A 9,179-nucleotide genomic window follows, 5' to 3' on the forward strand; every position below is an offset into this window, starting at 1 on the left:
ATGAAATTGAGACGGTACGAAGTGAGTACGTAAAACTACGTACCGATTGTAAATATTAGTACCATATCTTGATCGACACAGTCATTATTTTGTTCCAAAAATACGGATATGCCTTTTCAGTGTGACATAATTTTCCTAAAATCGCTTGCCCTCGTTTCTCTGCATTCGACCAAAATGTCTTGCAGAATTAAATACAACGAATTAATTTGAGACATGGAAAATTGTCATAGTTATCTAAATAATTATATTTGTTACAATCATTATATAAAAACAACAGTTTCGATTCGTGGCTCCGTCGTTAACTTTTCAAATCACCAAAAATTTTCGAATTTACGTTCTCTAGCATTTTTCTTCTCGCTAAAATAGATATGACGTATTTTCATATCACTTCATAGACAGCCGGGACCGTCTTACGTGGCTTTTAACAAGTAGTGTCATACACTTGTAAACATGTCACATACATACAAAGATCTATAATTGTGCTTTTTGAGACGAATTTCGTAATATATGTATAATTATTATTAGTTCCTTATTCATCTGAATCGTATGATATAAAAGATCGATTGATTGATGTTGTCTATTAGCTTCAGTAGCTACATTGTAGGTTACAACTGAGTATAACTTAAGGTACTTAATCTATACCGTTTTGTTTCACTATTATTTATTTACTACTATCCCGACTCTCTCTCAATACTTTTGATGTACGGCACTAATGCTCTTCTAAACCTTTGCAGTATTCGTTCTGCCCTTATTTCAGCAGGCAGATCATTGTATCTTCTAAACCCGTCGTATAGCAACATTTTCTGTTCCTCTCTTGTTCTACATGTACTTCTAAGTAAAGTACCCCTTTGTCTTGTTTGCATTCCTCCCGCAATTCCAACTAACTATTTTATTTTTCAAACAGTTGAGACACTCTCCAATTACCATTTTGTGTATCAGAATACAAACATTGTACGCAATTCTTTGTTTGATTGACATAAACTGCAACGCCTCCAACACATCTTTAATCCATATTCTAATATTGCAACGTAATATAATTCTCATGCCTTTATTTTGCAGTTTCTGTAGGTATTGCATATTTGCATCGCTTAAGCTCAACATGATCGATGAACAATACTCAAATAACGGCGCTACTATCGTTATTCGGTCGAACGAATAGTCAGAGGTGCCCAGGCACGAACGGTCACTCGCGGGTGTATACAAACACATGCGTCGCGCGGTCGACCCTCTCTGTTTTGTCTTTGCATGTGTTTAGATGAGCATGAAGGCGAAGGGAATAGCTCGGGCCAGGCCGCGTCAGTCAAGTAGTCGGGCGACTCGGAGTTAGTCGTTCTTTCTTTTTGGCTTTCTTTTCTTTGTGCGTTTCCGGAGAGTTGGATAAGTCTAAGTGGTCTCACTGCAATTCGATCGGTACTCGGATCTTATGGTATCTTGTATCTTCAAATCCTTCCTGATTGTTGCATGCTGGGGAGCCGGAATAACCTCGTAAGTACACTAACAACAAGCGCGGTACGTTCCGCCAGGCACACCGGCGCAGCCCGGTTGTACCAATGAGCAAGCGCAATGCTTGACGCAAGTAATCTACCGATTGTTTGTACATACTTGGATTCACACAAGGTGATCCTTCTGGTACACCGAATCAAGCGGTGATACCTGAGCATAAGCGCAATGCATATACGAAGTCGCCAGCGACTTTATTTACTACGATTATACTGCACGAAACAGTCAAGACGCCCAGCGCAACCATATATATATGAGGTATTCCATGCCAACTGAGAGGACATTTTCCCCGACCCCCGCCAATTTGCTTCATTATTTTTTATATGATTCTACAACCTAAAAAAAGCACTCTCCATTTTTTTTTAGATTTTTCATCCCAACCATTCTTTTTTTAAAAATGTTACAACTTTTGAGTAGGTTTCTCTGAACGTGAATTACTAATTTGATCTCTCTACTTTTCTCCTAGCCGCTTTACGTCTTTATTGATTTTAACGCGGATAAAGTTGTGAACAAGCTGTCGTCGATGAAGACCGCATGTTCCGTGTGCAAACCACCCACTGCACCTACTTTGGTTCACAGCGGCTTTCATGTAAGGTGTTCAGTGCCTGAGCGTCGTTTTGTGCCCGTGTCATTGCGATCTCCGTGCGAGCCGCGCTCGAACGATTCGTCTCCGCAGGGATGCCAAATCTCGCGTAGATGAGGAGGCGAGCGCGCATCACGCATTTTTTAAAACAGTCGAGTTAAGTCGTCCGTCTAGTGACGATCGTGAGTGACGCCGTGCGTTCTCTCGTACCACAACCAAAAGACGAGAGGCCCAAATATACTCTCGTATACGTTCGCTCTACGGAGTAAGGTAGATGAGTACGGCCCGAGCACCCTTCCATCATACAACGAGCCCGAGCGCTCTTGGTGTACTACCAACACCAATCATACTCTCATACACGTTCGCTCCTCGGAGTAAGGCAAATGCAAATCATACGAAATTCGATCGAATCGAATAAAACAAAAATCGCAATACGAAACGCACTCGAGATCGCGGTGGCATGAGCCAAACGGGCTGTAACCGGCACATACCTATTCATATACACAATCGACACATGCTTTTATACGTTTACAAATACACGTTCATACTTCGTGGGTTTTTATGCCGCAAGGCTTTTCCCACAAGAGCCAATAAACATTGATAATTCGATGGCTCAAACGCGAGAGTTTTTTTATTCAAGAAACCTCAACCTCTATCCTTCATACTAATAAAAAGGGTTCAATTCAAAACTACGAGGCAACTTCGCCTATGAAGAAGCTTCGACTATACATAAGGGAAGAGCTTATCTTCGATATCATAGTCTCCCCTGATTTTCGGATAACCTACATCGAAAACCGCGTTTATCAAGTTGAACACAAACGAAAATTCCGTTGTTGCTACGCGCAAGTTTCCGAAATCGTTTTCCTCTTTCGTTTCGTACGTCCGAAAATATGTAACTATTTGTCTTGGCTGACCTAGTACTGGATTGACTCGGGCAGTACTTCTTCGCAAAGTTGACATCCAGATCTTTCTACGGATTTTTTGCGGTATAACCCGCAACGTATTCGATTGCGCAGGACATTAATGTTTCGTCGGTGGTATGTGACGCGCTTGCTTCGACGACGATTCTACATCGACGAGTGGTTCCTCGTCGATCTGTTTATTCAATTCGCCCCAGTAGAGAAACGCGCTAGCTCCTACTGAGTTATTTCCTATCGAGCCAGTCTGCAAAGGCACTTGGACATTATTGGACAGGAGTGCCTCGTCCTCGTCGTCTAAGCAGTTTGCAGATTTGACGGGCTTCATTAAACTCAGCATGATGAGCTTTTGGTAATTCAGGCGGAATTGTTTTGCGGTGGGGTTTTGATTATAAGTTCCACCGTGACAACGGACCATGGAAAACATATTTTCAATGGGATCTTGGTTTAACTGCGATGTCATTAAAAATTTTATTCCTTTGAGTTCCAAATCATGAACAACATTAGGATTGCATTAATGGTCTGTCGAAAACCATTGAAACACGGAGGGACTTTTTCGCCCTTTCAGTGTGCGCTAGTTTGCAGATTTGTCGAACATGATCGATAAATTCTCGCGAATATACGGTCTTTGGTCGGACAACGCGCATCGATTAGGATTATTCAAATTATCAAAACAATCAGTCAGCAGTGTGAGAAATTGAGCAGTATGCATAGCCGTATTGGTGTTGATGCAATTATACGTTGCAGCAGCTGATAGCGCTGCAGAGACACGATTGCTGAATACCTGTAACGCTAATCGACAGTTCAATTTATTTTATACAGTATTTAGGGGATAAGTTTTGTGGTGGAATAATTTGATATGAATTTGTCCTTGTTAAATTACTTTTTCACCCATATGTAGCTTGTTTATTTGCTATAATTAATGGGATGAGAGACAGAGAGGCACGAGATTGTTATCCGCGCGACCAGTGCGAGAGAGAAATTGGGCGATGATCAACGACGCAGCACACGTAATATTCATGCATGCTTTGCGCCTCTCTGTTGCTACCCGGAGAGAAGTAAACACTGGTGGTCAATGTGAAAGGCAGTCGCCAGTGTTTACTTCTCTCCGTGTAGTCATGGATAATATCGCACTCCCAGAACAATACTGAATTGAGTTTAAAAATCCCAAAATCGCCTTTTTCATTCCGTTCAATAGAGAATTGTGTTCCGCATATACCATAAACACAGTCATATTTTGGGATTCTTAGACTCAATTCAGTATTGTTCTGGGAGTGCGATATGTTATAATGTTAGTGGATCGATCTAGTCGGGATGTTTGAAAAATGTCCAAACACTAGCCGACATTCGGTTTTTTGGTTTTTGTCGATTATCTCGCTTCGCGTTGGTCGTACAAAAAAATGTTCCAACAGACTGAAGCTAACAGACAGAATTAGCAGCCCAACCTTGTAATGTTCATTCCGATAAGATAATGAAAACCGAAAATGGAAAATTTTGGAAAGTACTTTGCACTCCCGATATTATTATACAATTATGAGGATAAATCTGGATTGCATTTTTATACTTCCAAAACATTTAAGACGTTTAGCTGCTAACTTTAGCTGCTAGGGTCAGCTTTATAAAAGTTCTCAACAAAGTATGTTCGGCGGAAAATTTTACACAAAATTATGTACTTCAAAATATAATTTATTTTAAACGTAAAAATCTAAATTTATACATTTCTCTCTGTTCTTTTTTCGTTTCGCTATAATTTTTGAAATAAGTGTTGCATATTTTTGTAAATTTGTGAGAAATTATGTATTTGTGTTCTAAAAAAGTTGCCAGAAACCGGAGTTCGGTATTGCAAGTGATTACGTCATAACGATGTGAAACCGTCAAAACTACAATTGGCTTTCAAAGTATCGCATAGAAAAATAACTCGACTCCGTTAGTGTCATTTAAAAGCTTTTTTCTTCTACTCTTATAATACAAAAAAAAAATTATACTCTGACCGTTTTTGTTTGCCTAAACGGCAAAAAATTTAGGCGAGTTCTATTTCCAGCACCATTGAGGGAGTTACGTAAATGTAAACAACTGCAATGGATTCAACGTGAAGAAAATACGTATTTAACATATTTTCAAAAAAGTTGATTGTTCAAGAGACGTTTAACAAGTTACATTGACGGGTATACCTCGGATACTAATAAGCATTTTCAGTAAAAATTAGCACAAATCAAAAATATAGTTTAAGGGTTAATATGATTTTTATTTTGTTACACTTTACCAAGAAGATCATGAGAAAATTACAAAAAATCATAGAAATTGTATTAGCGCATTGATAGCTACTGAATTTAGGCTTGCGCGAAAAATGAAATAAAATATTTTATTAATTAAATATTATAAAAATGTTATACTCACCGTGCACAAATAGTAACATAGCTTTTCATTATTGGTTTACATGAAAATAGTTGATTGTAATGAGTTATTCTGTACTATTATCGTATAAAAATGGTTAAAAACTGAAAGCAATCAATAATTATGTAGCTAAATATTTAAGTAACAACGAAGAAAGGTCAATAATAAAATCAGATAATGGAGAAAAAATATCTTTCACGTCGGGTCAAAGTGGAAACCGGGTTCTTTAAATGATGCCATATGAAAGATCGGGAAAAGTACACGTATATTTTTTTTTTTACCCAATCAAATACGAAACGGTGATTTTCGGTTTTTTTTTGGATCGGGAGATAACCAACGTAGCTTCTCAAAATTTCGTGTGTATTTTAACTCACATTTAGACAGTACAAGAATAGTGTTTTTCGATACTAGTGCGCGAAGATGGCAATGCCCGCACAAGCGTGAAGGCGCAGCACGAGCCCGGAAAAGAGTTGAAGGGCGAGTGTAGCGCATTCACGCGAGATAAGCATTGCCAACTTTCGCACGTGTATCGAACTCTATTTTTTGCTACACCTGTAATGGAAAGTCCGACATACACGATTATTTTTACACGAAACCACGGCACGATGTCTGTTCAGTGACGATGTCGAGCACGGCAAAGAGTGACAAACTATTCCATCGGCGGCGCTAGTGCAGCTGGTTGCGAAATGCGCAACTGTGGATAAAAGCGCGACCGTCTTTTTCGCACACCGCTAGCAATGTGCGAAGGTTTATCTTATACCGCCGGCAATGTGCGAAGGTTTTTTTCTCACACCGCTAGCGATACGCGAAAGTTTTTCCCGCACATGTGTATAAAAGACTACTTTTGGTGCTTGTAAATGGTGCATAAAAATGGACTTTCCATGCAGGTGTTGCAAAAAATTTTTTTCATCATCAATTGTTGCAAACGGCGAAGTTATTAGCTGACCATTGAAGCGCGCGATTGGAATCTCGAATTGGTAGAAAAGATGGAGTGCGTAATTCTTGTCTGAAATGTAAAACCTTAAATTACTTTTAATCGACACATATTTTTATCGTCGATGAACTAAAAAACCCAGAAAAAACTATTAAATCACATTCATTTTCGTTCAGAATCTTCTTTGTAAAAATCGTTACTTTGTACGTTCGAGCTCGACAATTAATATGATATCACGGTTTGTTGGGTTGTTTTGGTACATCGATAATAAAATGATGTGGGAATTAAAAATAATTTCAGTTTCTACATTTCAGAAAAGAAATATGCACTCTATCTTTCCTACCGATCCAGGCTCAAGCAGCGAAAGTGTCACACTGGTATAGCCCCTTAAGTCCGCAATACCTCTTACTGGAGGTCCAGAAGTTGGACAAGGCACCAAGGTTAGAAGGTTTTTCAAAGGGGTCTACCCTCTGAGATCATCGAGGCCGAAGTATGATTATACTTGAGACCCAAGAACTGTACTGGATTACATAAGCGCGACGCCACCAAACGAAGAACTAACTCCTAGAGAGTTGATGATGAATCTTATAACGTTGGTATCTCTTATCACGTGACATCCTACGCAAATATATGCGCTGATAAACATAAAAGACATTCAGGAGTCTGAAGATGCGATCGAAATTCGAATACCCTATCACATAAACACATCAGACCTCAATCGTAAACCATACATATCTATTTCAATTATTCCGTTTTATAACGAATGTTCGATTATATTATATACAGCATCTCTGCAGTGCTGCCTAAAAAGAGCTAAGAAAATACGTTCATGCGATTCATTTCTGCGCGCGGTTTTGTCTCAGACGCTAAGCAGAGGTTCAAACTTTACTATACTCGGACACAGCAAATTCTCGGCCTATAGTACGCGACACTCGTCAACGTCAGCTGCTGAACGAAACGGTGTCGACATTGAGACCATTAGGAAGACGACAAGATGGACGGCCGAATCTTCTACGTTCGCGAGATTTGAAGAGACGCAAAATACAATTCAACTTAGAACTTGTAATAATTTTGTATAACGTTACCATTCATATATTTTCATTTCAATACACGGGATACAACTCCAAAAACCCTAAATTGCCTTTATTCATCCAAATCCAGAATAGCATGTATAAACTAAATATAAAATTGGTGAATAGTGAGTGACTTCCCAACATCAACCAAAGTACGGGCGTTTTCCGCCAGTCTAAAGGAAACTTTAACAGCCTCCCCTTACTATTCCTAGGTTCCCAATTTGCTTACAGTACAGGCGTTGTACGCCAGTCGATAGGAAACTTCAACAGCTTCGCCAGCTAACCTTAAACCTGTTGTTTCTCTTGTAGATGTCAAAAACCGAAGTACATCGTCACCATCATGAACACCGGGCAGGTGAACGTGTTCAAGCAAACAAGGTAGCGCGTCGACAATATCGACAAAGAGGCCATCATCTTATAACAGTTAAGCATCACGCGAAAGTTCATACTCGTGCCAACCTTCGAGGACCTCTTCACTCCACAGGAACCTGAAATCATCGTAGATCTTTAAAGGTAGGAACCTTAAGAAGGTGCCATTTCTTTATTTCTGCGTCAGATGAAAATGCATCAGAGTATTTTTGTTAAGAATTGTGGATTTTGATATTTGGTGACATACACATTGACTCTTGCACATCCCCTCCGACGTACGGCACCGACTTCGCCGTTGAGCTATCTTTTGTAATTACATAGGCAGTCGTCGCCTCGATCGCGTTCTGATACATAACAATAAGAATTTGTTACTGTTATTAATCTAATAAACTAAAATCAAAATAATTCTCGTGTAAATTCTTTGAAAGTTGAGAGAAATCTGATTATTTTTGTACAAAATAATTTATGCAATAATTTGTGATGAGAAAAATGAATTAGATCACCTGGCTCACCGACGAACCACAGTAAATTTTTGTCATCAAGAATTGTAATTCGATATTTACAGAAATGATCCATATTATTTTTCCAAGTTTACTTTTCAAAGTGTGGTGCTATCGGGAGGTTAGGAAACGGATGAAGCCAGAGATTGTGGTTGATAGTGATATGGTATTGACAAACTGTTTATTATGAGAGAAATCGAGTTACAAGAATGGGATGGTATAATAGAAATGTGAAAACAGGGAAAAAGACGAAGCTAGTTGGTAGATGCGTATGCGCAAAGAGCACGGCGAAGACGGGTTACAGATGAGGGAAACATGCAGACTCGCCCCTGAGTCGAGGCCAAGGGTCGCGTCGCGCCATAAATGCCACATGTCGGGAAATTCCCGGCGCGGTCAAACCCTTGGCCCTCGGCTGGCGCGGCGAGGCTTGGACACGCGAAAGTTAACTGTAAAGGGCAATAGTTGTTAAAAGACAGAAGTGGAGAAAAGGAAATATTTTAATGATTTTTCGCCGGCTTGCCGGTGGCGGGTGTCCGCCACACAATGAATAATCTTTTTCAAATTTCAACAAACCTCTTGTTAAAAAGTACAGCTTGGCCAAAGAAGGAGACCATACTTAATCTTGTTAATCAGAATTTTTTGATAAATAGTTCAATCAAGAAGATTGGAACAAAATTGTGCGTTAATCGTAAGTGGTTAGGGTTCAACAGCACATACTACACACATATATTTGAAATTCATCGCGAGAGGCACATTTATAGACTTGTGTATGTGACTTGTTGACATGTGCACATGAGACATCTATATGTGGCTATTAATGTGTGTGTATTATCATACATTACATTATTATTTTACTCATTTAAAACAGCCCAGCCGTTCATTTTTTATGATATAAAGGAACCATATCCA

The 9,179-nt window shown here is 39.3% G+C and overlaps 1 protein-coding gene across 2 annotated transcripts in view; it reads left to right on the forward strand.

Moving 5' to 3' along the window:
- The window catches only part of LOC124179660 (glutathione S-transferase 1-like), a 97,278-nt gene that overhangs the window by 14,549 nt on the left and 73,550 nt on the right, over nucleotides 1-9,179 (forward strand). The window contains exons 1-2 of one of the 2 annotated variants that reach the window (XM_046564663.1): nucleotides 1,351-1,485; nucleotides 7,711-7,914. The gene's annotated coding sequence lies outside the window, so the exon portion shown is untranslated. Of the gene's footprint in view, nucleotides 1-1,350; nucleotides 1,486-7,710; nucleotides 7,915-9,179 lie in introns of those variants that run through there. The other variant, XM_046564585.1, reaches the window with a different exon arrangement.

This window comes from Neodiprion fabricii, chromosome 1 (genome assembly GCF_021155785.1).
Source record: "Neodiprion fabricii isolate iyNeoFabr1 chromosome 1, iyNeoFabr1.1, whole genome shotgun sequence".
Lineage (NCBI taxonomy): Eukaryota > Metazoa > Arthropoda > Insecta > Hymenoptera > Diprionidae > Neodiprion > Neodiprion fabricii.